Here is a 9,150-nt window from a genome sequence, read left to right as displayed (position 1 = left end):
AACACACGGATGATTCCAGACGGTGAACATTCATACCTATGGACAATTTGGAGTCGCTAATTAACCTAGCATGTTTTTGGAATGTGGGAGGAAACCGGAGTACCCGGAAAAAAAACGGGGAGAACATGCAAACTCCACACAGAGATATGGAACCGAGGGTGGAATTGAACCCGGGTCTCCTAGCTGTGAGGCCTGCGCGCTAACCACTCATCGACCGTGTAGCCTTGATATCTATTATTCATTCATCCTTTTTCTACCGCTTTTCCTCACGAGTGTCGCAGGGATGCTGGAGCCTATCCCAGCTGTCTTTTGGGCGAGAGGCGGGGTACACCCTGGACTGGTGGCCAGCCAATCACAGGGCACATATAGACAAACAACCATTCACACTCACATTCATACCTATGGACAATTTGGAGTCGCTAATTAACCTAGCATGTTTTTGGAATGTGGGAGGAAACCGGAGTACCCGGAAAAAAAACCCAAGCATGCACGGGGAGAACATGACAGAGATGTCCGAGGGTGGAATTGAACCTGTGATTCCAAGCTGTGAGGTCTGTGCGCTAACCACTCGACCGCTGTGCAGCCCCCAATAAGTACCTGACTCGTTTTTTTTTTCTCTCTCTCGCTCTCTTGTAGGCTTTACTACGCATCTTAACCCGTTCTCCCATTCAGTGTGGAAGTGGTAAGTTTTTGATCTCTGACTTTGCTCTTCTCTACTCTTTGATTCCGGGGGCTAGGTTTCCCCCCTTGCGGAAGAGTGAGAAAAGCCACACAAAACAACTGACCATGTCTGAGCAGCGCAAGTCAGCGCATAAAAAAAAAAAAAAAACAAGTTCCCTGGAGAGCTTTAAAAACACACGGATGATTCCAGACGGTGAACATTCATACCTATGGACAATTTGGAGTGGCTAATTAACCTAGCATGTTTTTGGAATGTGGGAGGAAACCGGAGTACCCGGAAAAAAACCCACGCAAACTCCACACAGAGATGTCCGAGGGTGGAATTGAACCTGTGATTCCAAGCTGTGAGGTCTGCGCGCTAACCACTCGACCACTGTGCAGCCCCAATAAGTACATCGTTTTTTTTTTTTCTCTCTCTCTTGTAAGCTTTACTACGCATCTTAACCCGTTCTCCCATTCAGTGTGGAAGTGGTAAGTTTTTGATCTCTGACTTTGCTCTTCTCTACTCTTTGATTCCGGGGGCTAGGTTTTCTCTTTGCGTCTGCAGCTCTGTTGAATTGCTGCCTTCTGATTGATTGTTGTGTTTTCCAGTGAGGAAAATGGAGTTTGAGCAGACATCACTATCAGCTTCTAACGTGTATTATTGCTGTGGATGACATCATCTCCTACCAGGTGAAGCCATTTTGGATACTTTTTTAATGGGTACCTGATTTGGATCGATACTTTCAGATACAGTCCAAGCTATTTTCAGTGCACATTGTCAAATAACACTACTAGAGGCTGTGTGATATTCCTGTGGGGGTGGTCAAAAGAGGAGTGGAAGGGCCCCCACTTATGTACTTTACACCGTAGTGCGACACTTGTTTCCACGGTGAAGAACCAACTGGGACGTAATTACAGAGCGCCGCATGTCAGCCATGCTGCTACACGTCATTTTTTTTTTGTCAGGGCATGACAGCATCACATGGTGGGCATTGAGCTGGACATGCACTTATGAGAATTGATGTGTGTGTGTGTGTACACGTCCTGCTGGGCCATTAGGCAATATAGGCAAATGCTAAGGGCAACATGGCCTCCAGGGGGCATCAAAAATCTGATATAGTTATTCATTTTCTACCGCTTATCCTCACGAGGGGTGCTGGAGCCTATCCCAGCTGTCTTCGGACAAGAGGCGGGGTACACCCTGGACTGGTGGCCAGCCAATCACAGGGCACATATAGACAAACAACCATTCACACTCACATTCATACCTATGGACAATTTGGAGTCGCTAATTAACCTAGCATGTTTTTGGAATGTGGGAGGAAACCGGAGTACCCGGAGAAAACCCACGCATGCACGACGGAGAACATGCAAACTGGGGGTGTAATTGAACTCGAGTCTCCAAGCTGTGAGGCCTGCTAACCACTCGACCGCCGTGCAGCCGGTATTTTCTTAGCAGTTTTTTTACATTATATTCACAAATATACACAGTCATACATTTTATATGACACTTATCTTCACTAGGGTCACAGGGGTATGCTGGAGCCTATCCCAGCTGTCTTCGGACAAGAGGCGGGGTACACTCTGGACTGGTGGCCAGCCAATCACAGGGCACATAAAGACAAACAACCATTCACACTCACATTCATACCTATGGACAAATTTGGAGTCGCTAATTAACCTAGCATGTTTTTGGAATGTGGGAGGAAACCGGAGTACCCGGAGAAAACCCACGCATGCACGACGGAGAACATGCAAACTCCACACAGAGATGGCCGAGTGTGGAATTGAACTCGGGTCTCCTAGCTGTGAGGCCTGCCAGGGGCACAAAACACGACCGCCACTTTAAATATAGAATTCCGTGGAGCTAGCCACTAGGGTTTCAAATGTAGTCGAGAAAAAGGACAAAATCAGAGACCAAAAACTTACCACTTCCACACGTAATTGGAGGATGGGTTAAAATGTGTTTTTTTTTTTTTTTTTTGCATGTGTTTTTATACAATCACGCCGTGGGGGCCAATAATGGTTCAGAGACTATAAATCACAAGCTTAAAAGTCCTTGATATGAATGCAGGAGCAATTCTAAAAGTAATTTCCCAGCCTTTTTGTTTTCCACTTTGATGTGTGTGTCTGGTGACCTAATGTGGGGACTAAAAATCAGCAAACTACAGTAAGAACGTAGACACTGAAGGTCAGTGTGTGATTGTGTGTGTAACTCCTTGGAGAGAAGTTATCGTGAGGATTCAGGACGACGAGGAAGATTAATGGCGTCGGAACTTGCTAGCCATATTTTGAAATAAATAAATAATATACATTTCTGGGGATCACAATAGATGAAAATATGAGCTGGAAACCTCATATTACAAATATACAACATAAGGTGGACAGAAATATTTCAGTATTGAACAAAGCAAAAAAATGTGTTCTCAATCAGAAATCACTCCACACTCTTTATTGCTCTCTGGTTCTACCATATCTTACTTATTGTGTGGAAATATGGGCTAATAACTATAAAAGCAATCTTCACTCGCTTAAATGTACTGCAAAAAAAGGCCAGTAAGGATAATTCATAATGCCGCCTACAGAGAACATACTAACTCCTTATTTCTAAAATCACAAATACTTCAACTTGCTGATATAGTTCATCTTCAAACAGCTAAAATAATGCATAAGGCTAAAAATAACCAATTAGCTAAAAATGTCATCCAATACTTCTCTACAAGAGAGGAGAAATATGATCTCAGGGAAGAACTCCTTTTGAAACACTTCTATGCTAGGACTACGTTAAAATTAAAAAAACGAATAATAATAAAATAAAATCTTAAATTATATTAGAAAGCAGGAAGTGAACAAATGTATCAGTTACTGATTGTAAAAGTACCAGATGGAGGGGTAGGATTTAATAAGATTCTTCCTACTCCTTTTGGACATGTGGAACCGTGAACTGATTATGGGATGCACTCATTTGTAATCTGATGCATTTTCAAATTAAATTAAACCGTTGAAATTTTTTTTATATTTAAAAAAAATTGAAAAAATGAAAAAAATGATAAAAATTAAAATAAAAAATGTACTTAAAAAATGCAATTAAATAAAATTAAATTATATTAGGAAAGCAGGAAGTGAACAAATGCAAAAAAAAATTTAAAATATTTTTTAATTAAAAAAATAAAATAAACTTACATTATATTAGGAAAGCAGGAAGTGAACAAATGTAACAGTTACTGATTGTAAAAGTACCAGATGGAGGGGTAGGATTTAAAAAGCTTTGCTTCTTCCTACTCCTTTTGGACATGTGGAACTGTGAACTGATTATGGGATGCATTCAATTGTAATCTGATGCATGTTCAAATGAAATAAAACCATTCAAAAATTAAAATAATTAAAAAAAATTATAAACATTTTTTAATTAAAAAAATAAAATAAACTTACATTATATTGGGAAAGCAGGAAGTGAACAAATGTAAGAGTTACTGATTGTAAAAGTACCAGATGGAGGGGTAGGATTTAATAAGCTTTGCTTCTTCCTACTCCTTTTGGACATGTGGAACTGTGAACTGATTATGTGATGCATTCAATTGTAATGTGATGCATGTTCAAATGAAATTAAACCATTACCATTGCGTGGTCCACAATCCTGCAACATACTGTTCCCAAATATAAAATGGCACAGAGACAGAGAAAGATGCGTATACAATTATTGACAACATCGCTGAAAAATGATACAGCCTCAGAAAATAATCACGTCAGTCTGCGGATGATGTTTAACGACACGTCTGCTCGATTTTGCCTCTTGTCAGACTTAATAATACACGTCGCGCCATCCATAATTCATCCCAAGTAACAATATTACAGCCCCATTTGCCTCCCCTCCCCTCCAAAAAAAAAAAACTCATTGTGTGAGTTGTTTGTTGTTATTGTCAAAAGAAAAATGGAGGCCATCAGCAGGATGTCGTGACAACAACATCATTGCTTCCGGTGTGTGCGTTTTTTTTGTGCAGCACACTCAATTATTTGGTAAAATTAAACGGTCTCATTTACATATTCAGGGAGATTTCCATTTAGTTATACATGAGTTAAAATATTAGAAAGTGTACCCCGTATCATTGCCCGTGTACCCCATACAGGATGAGTGTAGCTTTGGGGACTTCAGTACAATAATAGATATCTGATATGGATATTGGAATGACTCGTAAAGGCTCATTATGTTGCATGACGGTGCTTAAGATGATGTAATGGTTTTATTTCATTTGAACGTGCATCAGATTACAATTGAATGCATCCCATAATCAGTTCACAGTTCCACATGTCCAAAAGGAGTAGGAAGAAGCAAAGCTTATTAAATCCTACCCCTCCATCTGGTACTTTCACAATCAGTAACTGTTACATTTGTTCACTTCCTGCTTTCCTAATATAATTTAATTTTATTTAATTGTATTTTTTTATTTTTTATTTTTAATTATTTCAATTTTTTTAAATATTAAAAAAAATTAAATGGTTTAATTTCATTTGAAAATGCATCAGATTACAATTGAATGCATCACATAATCACTTCCTGCTTTCCTAATATAATTTAATTTTTTTTTATTTTATTTTTTTAATTAAAAAAATAATAATTAAAAAAATATTTTATTTTTTTAATTAAAAAAAATTGCTTTTAATTGTTTTAATTTTTTATGGTTTTATTTCATTTTAACATGTATCAGATTCCGAAGTAATTTGAATAAAATCCTACCCCTCCATCTGGTACTTTTACAATCAGTAACTGTTACATTTGTTCACTTCCTGCTTTCCTAATATAGTTTAAGTATTTTTTTAAATTATTTTTAATTTTTTAATTAACATTTTAATTAATATTTCTTCTCTCTTGTAGAGAAGTATTGGATGACATTTAGAAAATGAATGAATGAATAAAATTTAAATTTTATTTTTTGTCACGTACTGAAGTATGAGGTGAAATCATGAAAATGAACTATATCAGCAAGTTGAAGTATTTGTGATTTTAGAAATAAGGAGTTAGTATGTTCTCTGTAGGCGGCATTATGAATTATCCTTACTGACCTTTTTTTGTAGTACATTTAGCGAGTGAAGATTGCTTTTATAGTTAGTAGCCCATATTTCCACACAATAAGTAAGATATGGTAGAACCAGAGAGCAATAAAGAGTGTGGAGTGATTTCTGATTGAGAACTAATTTTTTTGCTTTGTTCAATACTGAAATATTTCTCATGTTGTATATTTGTAATATGAGGTTTCCAGGTCTTCTATTTTGATCCCCAGAAATTTATTTTCGTTCACCATTTCAATGTCCACACCGTCTATTTGTATTTGCTGGTGCGTGTCCTTTCTGCTGTTAGCAAACAGCATGATTTTAGTTTTATTTAAGTTCAAGGACAATCTATTATCATGAAAAAATCTTTTTAGTGTGACCGTTTCTTCTCTGACCTTTTCTAATAATTTCGCCTGTACTCCCTCCAGAACAAAAACCATGATGTAATTGGATTAATTTTAATTATGTCATTATGGACTGTTTGTCTTCAGATGGAAGCGCCTTTACTCACAAAGAGCCTTTCATACATCGTGGAGGCGAATCATTTTGATTCCGAATGTCATTTTTCACGCAATTATGTGATAACAGGAGAGACCCCAAAAATCAGTTTTATGTCGTGATCAAGTGATACCGCACATATACTGTATCATCACCATGGTAACCGACTACATAACTGAAGCTGAGTCATTTTCTCATGTCTGCGGTTTGCCTGATATTTACTGTCTTTTAACTTCTATTTCAACTAAAGCCATCGTTTCTATTGATTAGAAAGGATTAGAATCCAATGCGTTCAGTCCGAATGTCGCTAAAAATATACACAAGTGCAGCAAAAGTTAAATATTACGCAAGTGTAAAGTGTCTGCATGACCAACTCCCTCCTACTGCTCGTGTGTGTGTGTGTAGGATGAGTATAAGAGATGATAAAAATTCTTAAAATAGCTAGACAAAATGACACCTAAGGTAGCCATGGTTACCAAGTAGGTAGAGGAAAAAATCCTGCAGAGGAAACCTGAGTGTTTCTTTATGTGAAATGTACTATGTACAGTATGTGCAGCTTCATGTATATTCTATAACGACATGGGCTAAGAATGTATTTAATACATTATAAACAAGGAACTTCATGTTACAGCAGAGTTGATTATAATATTTAAATTATGGTATGCTTGTATGTAGAGCAGGGGTCTCAAACTCAATTTACTTAGGGGGCCACTGGAGCTCGGGTCTGGGTGAGACTGGGCCGCATCAGGTTTTCCAAAAAAAAAAAAAAAAATTATATAAAAAAAAAAAAAAAAAAAACTTAGCTTTGGTTCCAATTTTCTACAAGAAATAAATAAATATAATAATAATAATAATAAAACGGCAAATAATAAAAACTTAAGAAACCACATATAGTTGGTGGGTAGACAAATTATTATTTTTTCATATTAAAATGAACAAAGCATTATTAGAGCCCTGTAGACATGACAAAACACGACTATAGTCACATTTATACTTTTTTTTTTTTTTTTTTTTACAACATATTGCGCAACTGCAGGGTCTTGAGACACATGCTAACTCGCAAACTAGAGAGCTATAGCGACCTAAACGGTAGCCTTCAAGTTATTTCCTTAAAACTTAAATAGCCAAAAACTTACCACTTCCACACAGATAGGGAGGATAACTATTAACAGTTATTTAACCTTTAACATGAACATTAATCAAACGTAATAATTTTTTTCTGGGTACATGATACCATACAGCATCCATATCAAACTTGCGCGGGCCGCAACTAACATTAAACTTTCATATTAAGGCAGGGGCCTCAAACTAGTGTCCTGCGGGCCACATTTGGCCCGCGGGCCGCTTGTTTGAGACCCCTGCCAAAAAAATTATTTTTTTCAGATGAAAATGAACAAAGCATTATTAGAGCCCTGTAGACATGACAAAACACGACTATAGTCACATTTATACTCTTTTTATTTACAACATATTGCGCAACTGCAGGGTCTTGAGACACATGCTAACTCGCAAACTAGAGAGCTATAGCGACCTAAACGGTAGCCTTCAAGTTATTTCCTTTAAACTTAAATCGCCAAAAACTTACCACTTCCACACAGATAGGGAGGATAACTATTAACAGTTATTTAACCTTTAACATGAACATTAATCAAACGTAATAATTTTTTTCTGGGTACATGATACCATACAGTATCCATATCAAACTTGCGCGGGCCGCGTGTTTGAGACCCCTGATGTCGAGAATACCAGTGCATCCGTGCCTCCCGTGATGCACCGGCAAGCCAGACAGGAAATGGAGGAGATCACACAGCTGTGTAGGCAAGCGCCACATTTCTATTCCACACCTCCAGACCGTCTGATAAGACTAATAAGTGCTGCATCTCTTTACACTCCATTAACTCCAGCGACTTAACAGATAGTCTCAGTAGTGGAAAGCCATTAAGGTAATGCAGCGCAATTAAAACAGAGCGGAAATACATCATTTGCTGGTAAGTATTTTCAGTTTGAGTTAAATTTTGACCATAGCGTTCCGCTGCACTGTAGCGTTTTTGTATCCTTGTTAAATCATATTGCTGCAGTCCTCCTCCTTGGGACCGAATATTCATTTGCAAGTTAGCACACAGCTAGCAATGACACAGGAGAAATGGCAGAGCAGCACAAATGAGGTTAGCTGACAATGGCCAACAGCCAATCAGAGCGCAGAAAACAATGGGCGGTGCAAATAGACAAGAGAGGCAATGCAATTAGTCTGTCTATGAGAGGGTTTATACGCTGTAATTAAAAAAAAAAAAATCCGCAAAAGATGAATGTGAGAGCGAGGGAACACTTTAGCTGAAATTCCCTTTAAATTCACCGTCTCATTCAGTGATAATGTGTTTTGGTTTTATCGGTCTTAAGGTCTTCTCCAAGGACGTCTGAAGAGTTGGAACGGGTGTTATTAAATCCCATATCACTTTCAAGTCTTCAGAAATCTAGTCATGGGGTTAAAAATGCTGTAAATTTGTGTTTTATGTGCTTAATTTCAGGCGGCACGGCGGTCGAGTGGTTAGCGCGCAGACCTCACAGCTAGGAGACCAGGGTTCAATGCCACCCTTGGCAATTTCTCTGTGTGGAGTTTGCATGTTCTCCCCGTGCATACGTGGGTTTTTTTTCCGGGGTACTCCGGTTTCCTCCCACATTCCAAAAACATGCTAGGTTAATTAGCGACTCCAAATTGTCCATAGGTATGAATGAAGGTGTGAATGGTTGTTTGTCTATAGGTGCCCTGTGATTGGCTGGCCACCAGTCCAGAGTGTACCCCGCCTTTCGCCCGATAGGCTCCAGCACCCCCGCGACCCTCGTGAGGAAAAAGCGGTAGAAAATGAATGAATGAATGAAATACTGTCCTAAGTATATTGCGAAAGCAGGAAGTGAACAAATGTAACAGTTACTGATTGTAAA

Source organism: Doryrhamphus excisus, chromosome 13 (assembly GCF_030265055.1).
Source record: "Doryrhamphus excisus isolate RoL2022-K1 chromosome 13, RoL_Dexc_1.0, whole genome shotgun sequence".
Lineage (NCBI taxonomy): Eukaryota > Metazoa > Chordata > Actinopteri > Syngnathiformes > Syngnathidae > Doryrhamphus > Doryrhamphus excisus.
The sequence above is the reverse complement of the archived record's forward strand: the minus strand, read 5'-3'. Positions refer to the sequence as shown.